This window comes from Elephas maximus, chromosome 1 (genome assembly GCF_024166365.1).
Source record: "Elephas maximus indicus isolate mEleMax1 chromosome 1, mEleMax1 primary haplotype, whole genome shotgun sequence".
NCBI lineage: Eukaryota > Metazoa > Chordata > Mammalia > Proboscidea > Elephantidae > Elephas > Elephas maximus.
Genome location: NC_064819.1, coordinates 116,026,774 through 116,036,873, shown reverse-complemented (window position 1 = coordinate 116,036,873; position 10,100 = coordinate 116,026,774).

Below are 10,100 nucleotides of genomic sequence, written 5' to 3'. Positions count from 1 at the left end.
GATGAACTACCTGATATCATCTAGTTTTCTCCACTTTGGGAGTGCTTCACATGCAGCTATACCCAAGGTCTAGTGGACACACATGATTTAATGACAGCTGGCATGCTCTGAAAAGTCAGGGTATTATCTTATCTGTCATGTTTCACTCATATTCACAATGAGTTGTGTTAATTTTTATGTTTTTTATAATAATAAGTGACTAACCTGGTCCACTTTATTGAAAAGGAAAAAAATGCTGTTCTTTATCTTATTATCCTGATCTTCCAATCCAAATCAAGTTAGAGAAATAATTTTCACCTTTTTTTTTTTTTTTTTTTTAACAAATAATACCAAAAGGTACGATACCAAGAGTTATCTGTTGTCAGCTATTTAAAAAATACTGTACTTCGGCCCTTTGGATCAGAATTTTTTAAGCCCTCTTCCTTAAAAACTGCTGATTTTTTTTTTTTTTAAAGTCACTAATTTCTAAGAAGAAAAACCCAAGCCCTGAGATCTATTTGTTGAGGAAGGAGCACTTAGAAACCAGAGTTCTAATTGTAGTTCTGCCAGGAACCAGGTGCATGATGTTAGACAAGACATTCTCTAAGCGTATGTAAAATGCAGTGTTTAGGTTGATGGTGTTAAAAGAGCCCTTGCCATGCTAACATTCTGTTCTAAATTCCACATATTAACTACAGTTTCCAAATGCATTCAAGGTAAGCAAGAGAATATCCTGAGGCAAGAAAAAGTCAAGCATCCCCTTAGTTTTTTCAACATTCGTTTATGATGCCAACATTCAAAATCACTTAAAGTCTAATCCCACCACCACCACCTTTGGGAAGGGCCATTTACTTGTCACTGTAAGTATCTTAGTCCTGAGCTCATTCTACCTTGATCAAATTATGAATCTTGTATATATATATATATATGCTCACACGTAAGCTTTGATCAGTGTGGGCAGCCCATGTGAATTTCATTGGTCCCTAAAACTTTTTCCTCCACAGCTATTGTTCATCTAAATTAAAGAGCCACATCTCGTGCGCTCAATTTTCCTGCCTAAAAAAAAAAAAAAAAAGTTTTTTTTTTTTTTTAATGAAGACTGTGTGCGGATAAAATGAAGGGGCTGCTAGGCAGCACCAGGCAACAAACAAAAGGTACTCTTTACTGTTTTAGGTTCCATTGTATTTATTTAAGGATTACAAACTAATGAATAAAAAAGATACCTGAATAGAATGTCAGGACCGATAAGTCGGTCCTAAAGACAGTTATATTTCCAGGCCCAACATCATCAAATTCAATCTATTCAAAGTACACTTACAAACCAAACCAAAGCCTGGCAGAATTCATGACCGCTATTGCCTGTGTCAACTCAGAAAAGTGTTTCTGGGAGAGGGTAAACCCCTACCCCCACCCCTATATATTTCAAAGGCCCTTCCCTCATGTTAATGAATGACACCCAGGATTTTAGGTATTGCCAACAGAATCCCTAAAAGCTTTGCTATCTGCCTTGTGTGGCCAGGTGCTTATGGACCCAAAGATCTGTCACGGAACCAGTTAGACAGGAAAGGAATATAAAGTGCTTTTGTTCAAGCATCGTGAATTATATTATTAAACCAACCTGGTGTATGGATGATGGCAGGTCCAAAGGAAAATTAAAATCACCCAAATCTTCTCTATAGCTGCAAAGGGCCACAAAGGACTGAACTGATTATAAGGTTAGAAATTACATTTTCAAGTTCCCATCTGGAGGCATGTTTGTTTCTTGCTGTGTAAGTTTGTTCCTGAGTTCTTCAATGGCTTGTTTTGAAAGGGTGCGACTGACTGAAACAAATGCCTCTGTCTTAAGGACTTAAAAAAAAAAAAAAAAAACTGAAAACAATGTAAGGACATAAATGTCTGTGCCCACAGCCAAGATAAAAAATGCAAAGTCTGGGCCACCTTGCCTTTAATTTTCTAACTGCTGTTTTGTAAGGCTGTGTCATGCTTCTCAGTTCAAACACGCTTTGGCTCTTTATTATTCATGGACCTTTTTCTCAGTCAGTGGTGTTGAATAATAAAACAGCCCAGGATCAAATGGGCCAATTCTCCACGCCTGACACCAACTGCTACTGTTCGCTGGGCTCTGCCAAGCGTTGCCTCTGATAATGAGTGGGATTTGGTTAAACAGTAAATTAATGAATAATGAAATATCCAGGTTGATCAGTTAGAGAGCACGCTTGCTTTGCCCTGGGCTAAACGCTTGGGGCAGAAATTACTCTCAAACGGCACTTGCCTGGCTGCTGGTCTGGATAACTATTTTACAGCCTATTGCTTGACAGAATGCTGGGGAGGGGGGAGCCAGTGAGGGAGAGACAAGGAAGAAGGACAGAGTTATTAGCAGCAAAAAAAGGGAGAGAGGAAGAATAACCTAGTTATCACCTTGTATGTTTCTAAACTTCGTGTGTAAGAACAAAGTCACAAATATGAGCTGGGGAAGTCAGAGTTCCAAAATTCCCAACACATGTTTAACATCAAGGAGAAGTGATGAATGAAAATGGTCTTCTGTGTGCGCCTGTGCACATATGTGATGTAAATGTAGAATGATTCAACCACAAGCTTGTGTTTCTGTGTACATGTTAAGCGTGATGATGACATACAGAGCAGCCATCCAGTTGGCAGGAAAACTCCACATTTTAAGGTTTCATGCTGTGGTACTTAGACATGCCTTTCTACAGATTTTAAAACATTCAAAATAGGAAGCCTTTTCCAAATGAACTGCATCAGGAAAAAAATTTTACTGCAACTGAGATTCCAGGATGGACCCATCAATCGACTGATTGATCAATCGGTCAATCTAGCTATCTATCTACCTATCTTTCTGTTTCTCCCTTTCTTTCTATATACCTACCTATCTACTTCATTTTTCAACCTTAATTTTACCCAAAAGTATTTAACTCTTGTATCATTTCACAGATGCATATGTAATGGGTTTGCTCATTCAAGATCATGTGTGTCCTTTCCAAAAAAAAACAAGCTTCGAATCATCAAAAACCCATAGCAGAGTGCCATAAGGACAATATGCACTGAGAAAAAAAAAAAAAATTTTTTTTTTTTTTTTAATGAGAAAACATATTATTTCACTCTTGACATTTGTTTTGGAGATAAATTTCTTTAATTGGTTATCTCTGGAATACTTTATTCTTTCAAGTCTTTGAGTCTTTCAAATGTGCTCAAGATTGGTGGACTTCGCAATTTTATGCACTGAAGCCTAAGATTCTTTTCAACAAATCGATGAACACTTGGTGGGTTTTGTCAAGTTGTTTGAGTTTGGTGTGATCTTTGGTTTTAGGTGGGAGAGAGAAGTATCTTCACAAAATTGGTGGGAAAATGAGAATGTATTCAAGAAGCTAACTGTGTTCAGGGCTGGAAGAACAAGGTTGAAGAAAGGTGGACATGATCTTTCTGGGGTAGAGGTGATAGGATTTTTTTTTTTTTTATTTGCCCTAAGACCAATAAAGATGGGGAGGAAAGGAGCAATATGAATTACCTACAGCTTTTTTTTTTTTTCAGTGTACATAATTACTACACTCAATTCCACAGGGCCTAGAAGCAGCAAGGCCTACTGGCTGTTATTCCCCTAGTTTCATCCTGTAAAGCAGTGTCATAAACAAAGATCTAACCTCTCTTCACTGGCACCCAATCCCCCCTTAAAAAAAAAAATACTCTAATTGTCTTTATTACTTTCAGACATTGGCCACCAAACACAGATGTTCACTGTTGAGAATTAAAGGAAGGGGAAAAGGTCACAGAAACCCGGATCAGCTTGATCCCTCTTTGGATTATTTGGCCCCATTGTCTTGAATGGCCGTTATCTTTGAAAAAGAAAAGAATATTTAGATTAAACATAAAAGTGAATGAGTCACTCAGTGAGTCCGAGTTGTATTGTTGGTAGGGCTCATGTCCCTCACCCCTAAAAAGAGCAAAAGGGAAAGTTTGTGAAACATCCCTAAAAAGAGTAAAATGCCCTCAAATCTTGACAGTTCCCTATCTTTCCAAACTCCTAGCGGAAAGAACTGTACCTTAAAAGCAAGAGAGCCAGAAGTCAAGAAATGAAAAAATCTTCCCTCCATTCCTTGGCACTCTCACATCAAAAAAAAATTCACATTGGTTAACGTTGTTTTGTTGTGGTTGTATTTTGCTTAGCCTGAGTATTAGGCGAGTTTCCATACTGTAATATTGTGTGCATGTGTGTGTGGGTGTGGGTGTGTGTGTAAATAGCCTTAATTCTAATCCCCCCCAAAAATGTTTCTCATCTATTCACCTAGCAAAAAATTTATCAGGGAGGATAACATACACACAAAATTTATCCTGAACCAGAATTGATATCTTGATCTAGAATTCAGAGGGTTTTTGTTGTTGCTGTTGTCATCGAGGGCCAACTAATGGAGCCCTGAGGTTTGTTGGGTTTTATACTTGTTCCCAGCCATTTTGTACAATCCCTGCTCGCCTCCTTGCAAACCTAGAACAAGCAGTCAGCAGTTTAGCAGGAAAAATCACAACAGCATAGAAGCTGTCTAAAACCTTATTTCCCGAGAATTTGTATTAGGGATCGTCCTGTCTGCCCACCGATGACCATTTGCCCTTCCATGTAATCAGGCGCTTCTGGCGAAGCCCGCACGCCGAGCTGCAAGGCCTCTGATTCCACGTCAGGACGCCTGGTTCCAGCGCTCAGCACGGGAAGATTCCCTCCGTCAGCGCTGGAACTCTTCTCGTTCGATGCAATCCTTCGACCCTTCCCAGCTAGGAGACCCGTCAGATTTGGGTCTGATTTCCAGCCCCAATAAGACTTGCATGTCCAGTCCTAGTCCAGCTCCTTTTCTTCCCTTTCCGTGTCTTTACCCCGCTGCTCCTGCGCCAGCTTCTTTTCTCCGGCTACTTGATAAATGTCTGTCCAATTCGGGACATTTGGCTGTTACAGGTGACAAATTCTGACCCTCAAAGAATATCTATGCACATATGCCCTGGCCATGCCTTCCTCCCAGTTAAGCAAATGGCCCGGTGAACAAGCATCGGCTAATGACATCTGACGGTCACATCCTTGAAACCTTTGCAAATATCTCCGCGAACAGTCACGTCCGGGGCGCTAACTGGTCGAGTCACAGATGACTGCCAGAGCTGCCCTGCGTGAGGCCTGGGCAAGTCACGCTGTGCTAAGTCAATTGGCCATTATGCAGCTTTTTAAAAAATTTAAAGAGCATTTTTATGCAGAGACTCTCCTGGCAGCAGGTGTGAACCCTACTTGGGCCTGGACACGTCTCTCCTGAGTCAACTCCAGAAGGCTGCGGCACTTGGGGGGGAAGAGAAAAAAAGCAGGGTGGGCAGGAACCAATAGGTTACATGCAAATAGGCGAAAAATCACCTCCCGACCTTACTAGCTTGCGACCAGAATGGAACGTGTTAAACTTGTGTGTTAAAACTGCTCCTTCCACCTGAGCATAAACAGCTTGCAAAAAAAAAAAAAAATTAATAATAATTAGTATTTGCAAACTCCAGGCCTTGATCCCGAGGTTGCCCTACAGAAGGCCTCGCGTGAGGGCCGGCTGGCAGGCTGGCCGCGGCTCTCTGAGCAATCTTCGGGGCTAGGGTGGCGCCCAGGGGCGCAGCGGCCCGTGCGTGCGCGCGCTCGTGGACACCATGTCCTGCAACCTTGAGAGCGCTCCCAGACGCGGACAGCTGGCGCCTCGTGGGTCCCCTCGGCGCAGCCTGGGGCCGCGCACGCGTAGTAGGGGCGTGCGCGGAAATAGAGACTGGTGTCAGAGTGTCACTGCGTTGGTGCCTAGTTCCCAAATTGCTGCCGGCGGCAGTGTTTCTGAGACCTGGGGAAGGGGGAGAATGGGAGGCAGTGGGATTGCGCGAACCCAGGAACTGTGGGAAGGAGGAAATGAGAGACTAAAGGCAAGGGAGTGGACCCGGGGAGACATCGAACTGACACCCTAAAGAAGCCAGTGGGGTTATTTATGAGGCCTGATGTAAAAGTACTGGCTGCCAAAGAATTGAAAAAGGAGCTCACCCCAAGCTATGAGAGAATCTCCAGTTGCAAGAATGCTGTTTATGACGATATAAATCAATGTGGGGTTTGTGATAGGAAAGGTGGAGAGCTCGACTTTGGGATACAAACAAGGAAACAAAGTCAAGAAGGAAAAATGAGTTTGCGCCCTCCCTTTTCTATCCCGTTCCCAGGCCCCCGTACAATTCCTTCCTTCCGCCAGGAAGCTACCATGCATTGCAGCGTGGAGGGAAGGAGGGAGTAGCTCACGCTGTCGGGCCAGGCCTGCCCAGGTCTTCTCCAAGTTTAAAGGAGGCTCGTTAGAGGGCGAGGGAATACACGTAAATAAACAACTTGGAAGATTTATGGGAAGTAGCTCAATTTTATAGGACTGTATTTATAGACCCAGCGCAGGCTCACTTATAAATAGATTAATGGGAAGTTAAAATTAATGGACTTGTGAGCCGCACGTTTAATTTCTGAGGCTTCAATGTGACAGACAACCGCCCTCGAAGTCCAAGCTGTAGAAGGCAGAGAGCGCCAGAGAGCCCTGAGAGCCCTCAGGAAGGGACACGACCCGCCAGGCTAGCATCTCTGTGGTTGCTCTAAGCTCTGGCGCACGGGGTCCCTGGGGAGGGACTCCACGGGGCTGTTATTTACAAAGAAGAAAAAGAATGTGACCTCATAAAAAAGTAATCTGGTCTTCCTCCTAGCATTATTTTCAGTCAGGTCTCTTAGCCTGGAATATTGCCAGGCGAGTGGGTTTCTAGAATACTGTAAGCTGTGCACCTGGCCTACTGGCCTCCTGGCCGGTAGAGGCGACAGTGACACCTCCTGTAGGGTCACGGCTAGGTGATGGTCAAAGTCAACTGCCTAGCATTCTATCTAGCTGCAGATTATTTCCCTAGTCACGCCACAATCTCTGGAAGACAGTAACAAAAGGGCTGGGGAGCTGTGACAAGCAGTCCAGGGCCCTTTAGTTAGGCAAGGCTATCTCCAGCTTCTACCCACTTTCCTGTTTCTTCTTCTAGATCTTTCTTCCAGTTCTAACATTCAGGCCCTTCACAGAGGACTTTGGGTTTTGCCTAGTAAAGGGGATTGTTCCAAACCTTGCCAAATGGGGTTAGGGCTGGGGAGCTGGCTTGGAGCTTACCTATGAGATAGCAGGTTGCAGGTCGGTTTCTCCAGGGCTGGGCCATGGGATGTGGAAATTACCACCAATCCCTTTGTATAATTCTACTGATAACAGCCCTTCACTCTCCAAAGAGCAGATGAAAAAGAAATTCTATGTAACACAACTGAGCCAGGCATTAAGGCACATACCTGTTTTCTTTCTAGATAAATGGATTGCACACCCTCACAATCACACTTCTGTTGGATTGGATTGAATTTGCTTCCTTCTAAGCCTTGTCCTTTTTTGTTTGTTTTTTCCTTTGATTCCATCATTTATAGTTCTGGCACTTATTCTCCCCCCACCGCCCCCCCCCTTTTTTAATTAATAATGAAGCTAAGAAGTGGAAAATCTCACATCGAGCAGATTTCATTGTCCCTACTCCCTTTCCCTGTGGGGGATTCCAACTAGGAACAATTCACCTGAAGAACAGGAGATGAATATGGCGTGCATATCACTAATTAACTGAGCACCAGCTATACTAAGCACTCTCATATGATCTGAGGTTATCAAGATTTAATGTTGTTTATTCTCCTAAAATGCATATATAGGTTGCTGTTCCTGCTTTTTATAATTAAATTAACTAGGCAGTGTTGACTTTGGAAAGGAGGATCACATTTTACAGATAATGACCTTGAGGCCCAAAGAGAAGCAGTGACTCACCCAAACTGTGTAACAACTTGTACAACTTCACTTTCCTGGCCTCACAGGGAAGATGCCCAAGTTTTGGGATGAAATACAGATTGAGAAGATCTTTGATCACAGCAGCCCATAGGGTTGGGCCACAGCCCGTTAACCCTAGTGGGAAAAGCTTCCATAGGCAGTCTCGGAGCCTAAGGTAAGAATCAATCGATGTTCTAAGACACCAGTGCCTCTTTCCTCCTCTGGGTCAAGGCAGCTTTTTACTCCTTTGTTTATGGAAGGCCTTTCATGGGTGGATTAATCAATAAGCAAGGTACACAGGGGCTTACTTGTGTTTACTTACTAATCTGTAGTGCACAATTTCACACAGGTTTCGCTACATCAACCCATGTGAAATTGTGCACTACAGATAGTGAGTAAACACAAGTAAGCCCCTACATACCTTGCTTATTGGGCATTTCATCCCTGGGTAACACTTCTAATAAGGCCAAAAAAAAAGGCCAAGATCCCGTTTATTCCTGAAATGGGCCAATTAATGCCTCCAGATCCCAAGGCATGGAGTTCAGGAGTCCACACCCAGCCCCATGAGCACCTCTCCTATGCCATCTCCCTCAGGGAATGCTGCCCAGAAGGCCATCCAACTAGCAGTGGAGGGGGATCATTTTTGACTTGGACCCAGAGCAGTCTTTTATTTACCTGGGAAATGAATTTGACACTTCATTTTCTAAAAGGTAAAATAAACCAAAAGATACAGTTAACATGATCTTTTATTGCAAATCTAGTTAGAAATAGGAGAGAAAAGTGTCAATTTGGAATTAAAAAATCAAATACACCCCCTAGTGAAAATAAAAGTGTCCATTTTTCTCAGAAGCAAACTTTATTGTATTTCTGTCGTAACAAAAACACTGCCTGTGTTTGGGGGGAGAGGGGAAACAAAAAAAACTTGTTGGTTGTACTTTTTTATCTGTCTGTAGAATTAAACAATACCCATATTTGAGCAACTGAAGATGAAAACACAACAATCTTTTTATTTATGTAAATTAGATCAACACTGGACAATAAACCAATTTCTACCCATTACCATAACTGCTTGTCTATAAAGAACAGAAGAATTCAGACAGGATTCTACCTAGGGTCAAGCGGGTTTTTTTTCTTTTTTAACCACCCATTCACAGAGGTATAGATTCACAGATAAATAATCCCAAACTACTTGCTCGCCATATTTACACATTCCCATTAAATTAAACATAAATAAATATATACAAACTTAACATGGATACCCTCCAAAGCTCTTCTCATGAAGAGTCAATAGACTGATATTTCTCGATGGTGTGGCAAAACAATGTTAGTGATTAGTGACCAACTCAAAAGAGGAGTCAGTTTTGGCATTTAAAGACAGATAGCGTTCATTCCACTTTTGAAAAAAAAATGAATTTTGATATTTCTTCTTTTTCTACCCCCAATAGCTTAGCATACATTGGTACAGAAAGGGAAACAGTGTTTGGGGCCTTGAAGCAACATCAGATGGTTTGAGGTTATTTCCTTTCGGCATAATGTATTACACATAGAGGATATCTGATGTGATGACAAATTCTCCATCAACACTCTAATTAGGAACGCTTTGCCCTTTTAAGTCAGGCTTTGTACTGGAGGAACAGTGTGTAGGTAAGTTTGGGGTTTCAGGTTTTCCATTCCACCAAAGTTTTCATAAGATATGAAATAATTGCTTGAGAGAAAGCTGTTATCTTGGCCAAAAATAAAATAAAATAAAACAGCCAGGTCCTTGAAAGCCTCTTCGGTTCTTTATGTGGGGGTGGAGGAAGCTAAGGAGGTGGAGGTCAGAGAGAAGGAAAGAAAATGTAAGATGATTGGTGAGGGCAGAAGGCTACCTTCCCAGTTCAGGTGAGAAGCTGAAGATCCTTTCGAAGTTGTAATCCTCTCCCAGAACAGTCCTTTCCTTACTGTCCTGAGACCCACAATAAACGTACCAGAATGGTCAGGAGACCTTCAAAGAAACTTCCAAAGTGGAAAGTCTGAGCGCAACGCCGCCACTTCCAGACTCCTTCTTTCTATCTTTAGCTATTCTGGTTTAGGACTAGCATTAAGAAAGGGGATATGGAGGTACGCGCGACATGGTTAAAATGCCTAAAGAGTTCGGGGTGGGGGGAGAGCTGCTACCGACCTGTTTGGTTTGAAAACAAAGCTCAAAAGGGCTTGCCTTAAACGTTTCCCTTGACTTAAAAGGCAAACTCTCGCGTTAATCCTACTGTTTATTGATTTATG